General features: G+C 36.5%; 2 pseudogenes; one reads left to right on the top strand and one right to left on the bottom strand.

Moving 5' to 3' along the window:
* Positions 1–10,276, top strand: part of LOC110287247 — a 14,480-nt pseudogene extending 4,204 nt beyond the window's left edge.
* Positions 8,780–9,374, bottom strand: LOC110287248 (annotated as a pseudogene).
* Positions 10,277–12,203: the final 1,927 nt, after the last annotated feature.

A 12,203-nucleotide genomic window follows, 5' to 3' on the forward strand; every position in this document is an offset into this window, starting at 1 on the left:
TTGCCTAGGAAATTCATAAATTCATTCTTTTTAATAGCTGAGTAGTATTCCATTGTGTAAATGTACCACATTTTCTGTATCCTTTCCTCTGTTGAGGGACATCTGGGTTCTTTCCAGCTTCTGGCTATTATAAATAAGGCTGCTATGAACATACTGGAGCATATGTCCTTCTTACTATTTGGAGCATTTTCTGGGTATATGCCCAGGAGAGGTATTGCAAGATCCTCCGGTAGTACTATGTCCAAATTTCTGAGGAACTGCCAGTCTGATTTCCAGAGAGGTTGTACAAGCTTGCAATCCCACCAACAATGGAGGAGCATTCCTCTTTCTCCACATCCTCACCAGCATCTGCTGTCACCCGAATTTTTTATCTTAGCCATTCTGACTGGTGTGAGGTGGAATGTCAGGGTTGTTTTGATTTGCATTTCCCTGTTTCTGGTTTTGTGTGAAGTTCCTTGATCCACTTAAATTTGACCTTAGTACAAGGAGATAGGAATAGATCAATTCACATTCTTCTACATGATAATTGCCAGTTGTGCCAGTTATGTTGAAAATGCTGTCTTTTTTCCACTGGATGGTTTTAGCTACCTTGACAAAGATCAAGTGACCATAGGTGTATGGGTTCATTTCTGGGTCTTCAATTCTATTCATTGGTCTACTTGTCTGTCGCTATACCAGTACCATGCAGTTTTTCTCACAATTGCTCNGTAGTACAGCTTTAGGTCAGACATGGTGATTCCACCAGAGGTTCTTTTATCCTTGAGAAGAGTTTTTGCTATCCTAGGTTTTTTGTTATTCCAGATGAATCTGCTGATTGCCCCTTCTAATTAGTTGAAGAATTGAGTTGGAATTTTNATGGGGATTGCATTGAATCTGTAGATTGCTTTTGGCTGGAAATTTTTTTCACTTCAGTTTTACCCTTTTGAAGGCCTGCCTTAAATTTTTTAAGAAAAACTTTCAATTTAACTTAAAAATTTTTTGAGGAAAGTTCTCACTATGCAACCTTAGTCTGTCTGGAGTTCACCCTGTAACTATCCATGAACTCAAAAAATCTGCCTGCATCTGCCTCCCATGGTTGGGTATAAAAGCTGTGTGACAAACACATCAAGCATTGATTCTGGCTTTTTGATAGAGTGTTTTATTGTTGTTGTTGCTCAATTTTTCATATAATTAGTTACAGCAATGCAGTCAACCATCCTTACAATTGGAGAGTATTCTGTAAACTAAAAAGTCCTTTCTTATGATTTTTTCCTTGGGAAAAAAAATTAAAGGTTCTTTTTGTGACAGAATTTTTCCTGTCCAATCACACTAAAATATTAGGGAGCAGAAGGCCTGAGATGGGACAGGGAAAAGGGAGGCAACAGTAAGAGTTACAGGGGAGAGAGAGCTTCTGGGGAGAGAGGAGAAGGCCAAGATGGAGGCAGAGGTGAACCAGCGTGGAATTAACCAGTCACAGGATAGTTATGATATCATGAGGTTAGAATAATTGCNATAAAGCTTTTATCATTATTCTGAAATTATTGTATTGGTATCTTGTAAATTGAGAACTTATTTATACATAAATATGATTGATTAATTATAAGCTTCAAGAGTTTTGATTTACTTGGTTGATGGGTGGTGTGGCAGCTAACCATGGGGTGGATGGTCATTGCATGGTGCTTCTGTGGTACAGAAGGGAACTCAGTAGCTCCAGCCATGCAGGAGAATTGGCCAGCAAAAAGAATAGCCCAGCCCCGCTAGAGAGACAGCCGAATTGAGATCACCAGGATGGGACCATGTGGTCCACCAGTTGCTGGCATTAGCTCAGGAAGCGTGATGGGCCATTTTAATATTCCCCGCTATACTTTTTGTTCTGGCATTTTGTTTAGTAGATTTTTTATGATCTCCGAATTTAAAAGATTATCTTCAGTAGGAACATCAGAATTATAGTAATGTTAGGTAGTTCTCATTCACAATGCTTAGGAACAGAGATGTTTCATATATCTAGAATTTTATTGGACTTTGGAATATTTCTATAAACATTACTGCTTGAATGTCTCTAGTCTAAAAATTAAAAGTGCTATAAAATATAACATGCATTAGGCATTTTCTTGATGTTAATTTTAATTGAAAATTTTAATGTTTAATTGTTTTTATTATTAATTTTACTTTTTTACTGTCCAGTTGCCTTCTGCCCCTGTCAGCTGTCCCACAGTTCCTCATCCCATTCCCACTTCTTGGGGCCTCAAGTCTCTTGAGGGTTAGGTGCTTCGTCTCCCACTGAGGCCAGACCAGGCAGTCCCCTGCTGTATGTATGTCAGGAGCCTAAAACCAGCTCGTGTATACTGCCTGGTTGGCGGCTCAGTGTTGGAGAGATCTCAGGGGTCAGGGTTAGTTGAAACTGCTGGTATATCTTTGGTATTGTTCAATGTTTTTTACCTTTATCTGTGTTTATTTGCATATGTGAGAGCAATATTGTTTTTTACAACATTAATTTTTTTGTTTGTTTGTTTTTTGTTTTTTCGAGACAGGGTTTCTCTGTNTAGCCCTGGCTGTCCTGGAACTCACTTTGTAGACCANGCTGGCCTCGAACTCAGAAACCCGCCTGCCTCTGCCTCCCAAGTTCTGGGATTAAAGGTGTGCACCACCACACCCAGCTAACATAAAATTTTAATGATTTTTTTCTATGTAGCTCACATTAGCAGTGTTGTTGTTGAAAAGAAAAAGAGGATGAAGTCATATATTAAAGATGTTGTCAAAGACTGTGACAAGCATATCAAACAACATTGGAAAGTTCATCAAGATGAAGTGTAAGACTTCATTACTCTATAGTCATATTTCGATGGTTTCATAGTATCCATTGGTGCTAATTACTCCACTAAATGGAGTCTACTACTACTGTTTTTCTCCATGTTAATAATAGTTGTAATAGCTTCCTGGACGGAAGTACGTTTCTGGGAAGCCTGTGATTATCACTGTTTTCTCCTTTTAAATAATAATTGAAGAGAATTGACATTTTTAAAAAGACATTTCTGTTCATTCTGAAAGTACAGTAAAAAGTAGATGTCATAGAAGCTATTCATTTTTATAGATATGTTTGACAAGGTAGAAAAATGTTAATTTCAAATTGTAAACAATTTATGTATTTTATGAGATTTAATCATTCCCTTGTGATCTTGGCTGTGTCAAATAGATAAAAAAAACTTAAGTGAAATATGTCTATTTGGAACTTANGTAGTGTTGATATTAGAACATGTTTTCAGTTGAAAAAATGAAACAAAACTGAAGATGAAATGATGTTTTCTAAAATTCAAACATCCTTATGTATATGATGTTGCATATATATGTACACAAACATGTATGAACATGTACAGGTAGATGGATGATCAAATATTATTATTATTTAATAAGACAGTCATGGGAGGGCAGATTTTTAGTTAGGAAAAATACTTGTGGAATCGATATAAATTTAATTTTATTTTTTACTTTCCCACAAGAATATTTACATTGCTACTATGTCCTTTTATAGTACATAATATGGGAAATAAATTTTTCTTTGTACATTCCCTTCATTTTGATATGTAANACAATATTCATCATTATGTTTTACAGACGGGAGTTTAAAATTGAATATACTGAGCAGATTATAACGCTGTTTCAGCAGTGGGATTTTGATATGAAGAATGTTGACGACCTTGAAGATAACCTAACTGTTGGTATCACAAATGGCGTTATACTTAATCTATTATAACTAAGTCTCAAGTAAAAATAGAAACTAAGCTTGCATAAGGGAAATGAGTCAGGTTTTGTTATCTGTTATTAGTTTTGTGTTCTGTTCCTGCTGAACCATAAAGCACAGTAATATAGACACTTTCCCTGCTCATAAAAGCCATTTGACTTTTGATATCAGTTAGGATTCTTGCAATTTCAAGCAACAAAAACTTGTGGAGGAATAAATTAAAGATTCCAAGTTTCTATAAAAGAAATTGTAGTTAGGTTTGTTTCATACATAGTTGAATGGTGTGAAGGTTGTATTATGTAGTATTATCTGAGCTGTTTCTAGGTCTTACTTAACTTACNAAATGCCATATGATTAATCTTCCACTTTTAGATGTAATAACAAATTTATTAGCTGTAGTGAACTGAGAAAGTCTTTTTGATAGCCCTGGCATAATATTCCTGTGAGGAAATATCACTGAANTAGGTTTGATCATCTTCCCATTCCTGAACCCATCACTGTTGTCACAATATGTTTTACAATGGTTTCTTCCTCTTGTCNTCATGCTCCTCTCCTTCTTTCCCTCTCNCTTGCCTCACACCCCCTTTCCTTCCCTTTTTCTCATCCTCTTTCTCCTTCTGACTTCTTGACTTAACCCAGGGCAGGTTTGCAAGTCAGGCAAGCACTCTCTTGTAAAGCTACCATACCAGTTCACAACATTATTTACGCTCAGCAGTCAAAACTCTGTTACTTATCTATTCCTATGAATGTAAACCCATGCATACATTTTATGGCATTAAATGCACTTTCCATTCATTTTTTTTCACCTTTTTGGATTTAGGAAAACATTTTGATATTACATTTGGGGTCTTGATAATATCTAAACAGTTCTGGGGTTGGATGGTCAATCCAGTTGCAGAATGTTCCATTTGAAACAGTTGTGATTCAGTGGAGCAGTTGAGTAAGCCACTAGTATGTGAGAATGGAGTTGAGGAGAAAGCAATTTGTCAAGGATACAGAGATGAGAATTGTTAATTTTAGGTAACTTTTAAACCGTGAAGATCAAATGAAGCCATCAAGAGCCGACTGAAGCTGTAAATGAGAAGTGTAAGGGCAGATNGATCCTTGGAGTCTTTCAGTGTATTGATTCTTGAGGGTGAGAGTGAGCCAGTAAAACAAAGGTAGAAATTAAATTCCTCAACGTAAAGGAAGTCTTCTGAAAGAATAAAAGACTGTTACTTTTGCAGTATGCTATTTACAGGTGAATTAAGGTAGATTTGACAATATAGAGTTCATCTTTGGTATCCTGAATCCTCATGATTAGATTGTAAAAGTGAGCAGAAATTTCATAGAAATAAATATAAGACATGATAGGAAAACCTATGATAGGCCAAGGAGTAATATAATAGTTTCTGTGGTTTGTTTTAAGAAAAAAAGGCATATGTTTAAAAAGAGGAAAACAAAGACAGCTGCTGAGTTTGCAATAATGTGGTATGTGAAGAGACTGAAAATTAGTCAAAGGGAAGCTTAGACAGCTTTAAAACTGGAAAGGAAAGCACATGGCATATAGCCATATGTAGGTGGGAGATGAGATGATGAGAGACTGAACCATCACTTGGGTACCTGTGTACATGTGTACACTCTGTGTACTCCATGAAATAAGGTCATCAGATTCTAAAAGTGCTGCTATCAGACAGATTAGCTAGAGCTGAGGTTTCCAAATTTAGGATTTAACCAANTAAGTGTGAAAGAGTAAGTACTGAGGAAGGTTTGCATACAAAGAGGTAGTTTTAATAACTGGTTATGGAATTTAAGGCTAGAGAGAGAAAACTGAAGATACCAGGAGTAGGGACAACAATGACAAGAAGATGAGTTAATGGATTTTTGGGCGTGAATGATGGATCAGCTAAAATACTAAGAAGAGTAAGCTACAGTGGAAAGTGTATATAAGCCCATAATATGTGGAGAGAGATTTTCTATAATGATTATAGTATAGATTCTGGAGCATAATGATTTAGAACTAATTGTAGTAATAGGTAGTTCTGAACAGCAGACAGTGTACCACTGCAGCTCACTTTCCTCATCTTTGAGATTGAATGGTGAGAATCTATTTCCTGTAGTTGTTCAAAGTATTAAATGAGTTTGTACAGAATTAATCTACACAATAAGGTTCAAAACAACATCTGCCATGGAACTAATAATACATATTGGCAATTACCAGTACCACCAGTACCAGAGAGAGGTGTGTTATCACCAATGGCAAAATCTAGAGGACAAGGATTTCAATAATTAGATAAAGTAGGTTAGAGGGCAAAGTCCTTGGTGGAGGATAGGTTAAGAAGATGAAAGGGCATTGTTACTGAAAAATCATCTATGTAGTGGTTGCAAGAATAAGTTATGTCTTGAATATGAAGAAATCCTGCTCATTGGCACAAGCTGCATGCATGTAATACCACCTACTGGAAATATTGAGGCAGGAAGATGATGANTTCTATATAGTGCAGAATATGTCTTTAAAAATTCCTGTGCCAGGGCTTTGAGGCTGTTTTTTCCTGTTTAGTGGCAAAAACAAAAANTGCCTAAATTAAGTGATAAAAATGTATAAAAATATTGATGACACATTATGAAAGCAAATCATTTTAAGGAATTCTTTAAGATTAATTTATAATTGTTTTTTTTTTCTGAACTGAATATTTCAGTCCATCTTATCAGCAGAGTTGTANACTTTACCCAGCATGAGTGAGGCCCAGAACAGCATCAAGAGCAACAAACTTCATANTTACTTGCTATTACAGAGCTATCCGTTTATATTTCCAGAGTGCCTTTTGTCAGCAACAGAAGACTTTTCAACAAACCACATCACNGCAGGTCCACAGCCTGAAAGCACTTAAGCAGGCAAATGACACGTTNTTAAAGGTATGTAGTATATTGTAATGCAATGCATTCTCTTCATACATTGCAACATTTTAACTACTTTCTATTCTGCATTAATTGATTGTGACTGAAGTGATAAGCAAATTGGCAGATCTCTTCACAGTTTTGGTGAGGAATTATTCAAAATGGGAAANGAGACTTTCTGTCAGAAACGTGCATATGCATCAAATGTATAGTATATTAACATTTTAACATACTTATTGGAACTTGTATGCCTAGAATTTATTAAATAGAGGAAGTGTTTTGTTGAGATTCTCCAATACGTTTGTTTCCAAACGTATTATAGAAATGTTTTCTGACATGATAGATTTTAGAATAACTATCACAGCCAAAATGATTTTTATCATTTTAAAAGTGAGTCGAGAACACAAAAGGTGGGGGTTAAAATGTATAGATTCAGGCAGGGGCTGCAGAGGTGGCTCAGCAGTTAAGATTGCTTGCTGCCCTTTCAGAGAACTGTAACTTACTTCCCAGCACACATTTCAATTGGCTCATGACTCCAGCTTCAGGAGATAGGACACCTGCTGGCCTTCATGAACACCCATATGCATGCGTGTGCACATATACATACCCATATAAATAAATGATAAAAACGTTCTTAACTGTTACACATTTATAGGACTACCTATAAGACACTTTCAAAAACTATTTCCAAAAACATCAAAGAGCAGGTCTGAAGTCCAATTAGAGAAGTTTTGGTTTACTGCCAAGGTGTTCATGCCACTGCTGCAGCTTTAGGGTTATTTGCCNTGCTAGCAGTTGTTGTGGTTCATATTCACAGTAGTTGAATAAGACTATTGGTTGCCTCTCTCTTTTGGCAACATCCCTGCCACCATGAAAGCTAGTTCCTAGGGAGGAGCCTTTCGGTCAGATCCACCTTGGGTCCTATCAGTCCTATATCTAAAGTGAACAAAAGAGTAACTTAGTAAAAACAACCACTCAATGTATAAATCTCTATTCTACAAGATCCCTTCCACTTACTCTAGCTGCTCACTAACATCCTCTCTGTATATAGTTGCTTTATACCACAGGCTATGTACTTCCTTCCATCCATTCTTTGGTTATATTTGTTCCCTAGAAGATTTTTAATTCCTCCATTTTTGAAACATTATTATTTTTCCAACCTAGTTGGAATTACCCCATTTTCTACACGATAACTAAAACTAGATTTATTTCCATTCCAGTTATGGAGCATTTGAACTATTTTGTTTACATTTTTTCCTTTGAAATGGGTGAGCTCTCCTGTGCTATTTTTTAAAAGTCTCTCCACACATAAGAGCACACCTTGAATACTAGACAAAAAATAACGTGTTAGTTAAATTTATTTAAATTTACTTAATGTTTCAATGGATACAGTAGCATAGGCAATTACTATCAGTTCTGGGGAGCCTTGAGAGTGAAAGATGGGAAGTTGCAGACTTGATGGGCTACACAGCATGATCCTGTAATAAAAAAGGAATGAAATGTGGGTTTTGTCTTATATAACTTGAAAACAATCTCATAATACAGAGAATTTGATTATTTTTATTCACACTGTTAGTCATAATAAATAAACTATCACCTGATATTTGAGAACCTTATTAGAAATTTTCAAAATGATCAAATTTACTGGTTGGACTTTTGAATTGTCTAGTTTTTTTTTAATAAAAATATCTATTTACTTAGAAGCATTCAGAATGTCAACAAGACAGCTGCAATTTTTTATTGCAATTACAGAGTAGCATTCAGTTAACAGAACAACAATTATCTTCATATAAGCTGCATCAGAGACAACTGAAGATGAAAAAAACAAACAGAAAAGCAAAAATAAAACCAAAGGAAAAAGACAAAAAAAAAAAAACCAAACTACTGTCCCCATATAAAACTAAATTAAGCTGTGCACCAATTAGAACCTGCTTTAAATTTCCATGCCAATTTACAACCCCCAGACTGTACCAGGCAAGGTTACTGGTCATTGAAAATACCACCAGGACAGGGCTATCTAAAGACACATTCAGTACTGTGTTAACTATACAAAAAAAGACACTGTACAGTTTAAAATAAAATCTTATACAGCCTTACATTTCTTTTTTTTTCTTTAAAAGGAGTGAGTTCTGTACNGGGGGCTTAAATGCTTTATAGACAAAAAAAAAATGCGCTAGAACCAACTTATTCATCTTCTTCTTCTTCATCTTCCTTATCTTCTTCATCTTCCTCGTCATCTTCCTCTTCCTTTTCTTGCNTTTTTCAGCCTTGACCACCCCCTTTTTTGCTGCATCAGGATTCCCTTTATCTGTGTAGGCAGCAATATCCTTCTCATACTTCTCCTTCAGCTTGGGAGCTTTCTCATAGGGCTGCTTGTCGTCTGCTGCAGTGTTCCACATCTCTCCTAGTTNCTTTGCAACATCACCAATGGATAAGCCAGGATGCTTGCCTTTGATTTTGGGGCAGTACTCAGAAGAAGAAGGCCGAAGGAGGCCTCTTGGGTGCATTGGGGCCCTTGAACTTCTTTTTGTTCTCCCCTTTGGGGGTTGTAGGTTTTCATTTCTCTTTCATAACGAGCCTTGTCAGCCTTTGCTATATCTTCAAATTTCCTCTTTTCTTTAGCAGACATGGTCTAGCATCTCTCTGAGCACTTCTTGGAGAACTCTGAGAAGTTGACAGAAGCATCCGGGTTCTTCTTGTGCTCCTCCCAGCAGGTTTGCACAAAGAATGCCTATGAGGACATTTTGCCTCTTGGCTTCTTAAGATCTCTTTTGCCCATGTTTAGTTGATTTTCCTCCGTGAGGCACAGAGTTGCCCAGTGCCCATCTGGCTCTTGCTTGCCCCAGCCCTGTCTCTATGGAGCACAATGTACTGCAATGGCTGTGAGAGCAGGAGCCAGCTTTTCTGGAATTTCTAATTCTACACATTTTGTCCTTCCTTTCTGTTTAAAGGTATGGTCTTAATGTGGCTCAGACTGGCCTCTGTCTTCCTATATACCTGAGATTAGCCATGAAGCCCTAATCCTTCTGCCTTCACCTCTTGAGTGCTAAGATTACTAGCATGTCCCACTACTTGGTTTATGCTACCCTAAGGATCAAATCTAGGATTCATTCATGCTAGGCAGGCATGGTACCAACTAACGTAAATCCCTGGCCCCACCCTGATTTTCAGACTGAGTCTTAGTATATTGTCTAAGTTAGTGTCCATTTCTTTATCCCCAACTGAGCTTCGAGATGACTGGAAGCTGCACGTTTTCTGCTCTNTCTAACCTTAACCTCTCATTAAACTATTAATTCACACAAAGTGTACTATTTTAGCAATACTGTAATTACCTTTCATTCACTTGTTCATATATATAATACATATACATTCTTTATGGTATGACTTGGGGTGTTTATATATTACAATGATTTTATGAAGACGGAATAGATAAAAATATATTATTTGAATAAGAAAAGTTTCTTAATTGTGAAAATTGATTTTAAACTTTACAACCTGTGGTAAAAATGTTTTGTAATTAAACCATTCTTTTGTGATTTAGGGTATGGAGAACTTGGACAAAGACAATAGCAGTGTACTTTCTAGTATTCACAGTGAGTTTAAAAAGCAAATGGCTTTCCTGGAAAGAAAATTTACAGATGGTTAAATATTGATTTCTAACAACATAGAAGAGAAGAGGCACCAAAATACTCTGTTTTCTTTAACTATAAAAATTCTTCTGATGAGTCTTGAGGAAATCGTGAAGCCGAGCTGATGTAATTCATGTTACCTCAGACGCATGCCTTTCCAGTTTCACTGTAGTTTATTATCAGTAATAAGTAACATTTAAACTGTGGCACCTCTATTCCTGTTGAGTTCTAAATAAACAGCTGTTAATCTGTGGTAGTGAATTTTTTANAATGTTAATTAACTTTTATGAGTACAGATATAGGTTTAGAGGCACGGTATGGTAGCAGGTGCTTTTAATCCCAGCACTTGGGAGGCAGAGGACAGTGGATCTCTGAGTTCATGGCCAGCCTAGTCTATGGAGCTGCAGTCGCCTAAGACCATTGGGAAACACAGATGTTTACATCATAATTCATAGTAGTATGTTCCAGGACATATAAAGCTATACAGTGAAACCTTGTGTCAAAAAAATATAGGTTTTGGCTAATATAGGTTATAAATAAGAATAAATACATTTCTTATCAATCACACATCACAAAAGATAAGGCAGTGGGGGACTAGGCAGTGTCTAACCCCACTTCAAAAGTCCAATTCCCCCTGGGGGAAACTGAGCTAATTTAGACTTATGGAACATGAATGAGGCATTACTGAGAGAAATGTTGGTGACCCCAAAGAAGTCACACTAGAAAGTCTTCACCCAGTAAAGATAATGGCTTNCCTATAAATTCATAGATGGAGTCCCCTTTACATAGTATACCCCAACCTATATACTCAAGCCACTCTGTAGCTAAGAGGAGTGGTGAAGGCCCAAGAAATCTCCCTGACCTCTCCTATGAAGGAGTGAATGTACAGTCAACAAACCCAGCATCAATGTTTTGCTCTTAAGTTGGTACAAGTGGCCTTAATAAAATGGCAGTAGTTCTGTTTGTAGGATAGTGACATACAACATTCCACTTTCTCTAGAATTTTCTGGAATGTTGTTCTGGGAGTAAGATTGATTCTAAGACCAAGAAAGCCCATAAGACACTGTTTGTCTCCGCAAACCAAATAAAGTAGAGTGGATGATTCAATTCACAGGATAGCATCACTGGGAGCAAGTTGGAAAGCAACATGTATATCCTTCTCTTACCACACATATATCAAACATAGGCTGACTGTTTTTGTCCCAGCAAGTGTATACCTTTCTGGAAGATATATGAGTGTAATTAGACACTGTATATGAGACCTGTAATTCCAGTCCCAGAAACTAGGATGAAGGCTGCAAGTTGGAGGCTAGCCAAGGGTTCAGTCTATTTGTGGCCATGTAATGTAGAGTGTGAGAATTCATCACATAAAATTTAAATATCTAAAAATAGAAAATGTATCAGGGGTTGTTTATTTAAAACTAAGCCATATATTGTAGACTTGGCTCACCTTAAGTTATTATGTAAAGCAGTCTGGCCCTGAACTCACAAAGATTATATATGCCTCTGCCTCCCAAACGCATGTACCACTAAGCCAATTATGAATTGACTTAACAATTAATGTTACAAGCAAAAGGTAGAAAAATGTGCTTATAGTATAGGAAGATTGTATTTAAAAACAAGAAAAAGGCAGCATTGGTTAGAATACTAGATTACCTACACTCTTTCCGTAATAAAGATCATTTTCCCTAACACAGAATGCTCTGTTGGGATCAATGAATGAAAAGTGCAAAATTGGTTTTTTTTGTAGTTCATGTTTTCCCTGGTCAAAAAAACCCAGGATTATGCTTTTCAGTTCTCAAATTGTCAATAGTTAATAAATAATAATAATAATAATGATAATTTTTCAATAATAATGACATCAACAAAGCAACAACAAATAACAAATACTACTACTGATACTACCACCACCACCACCACCACTACCACCACCACCACTACTACTAATGTGCCAGTGCTTATTAGTATTCATAAAAGGC

This window comes from Mus caroli, chromosome X, assembly GCF_900094665.2.
Source record: "Mus caroli chromosome X, CAROLI_EIJ_v1.1, whole genome shotgun sequence".
NCBI classification, from domain to species: Eukaryota; Metazoa; Chordata; class Mammalia; order Rodentia; family Muridae; genus Mus; species Mus caroli.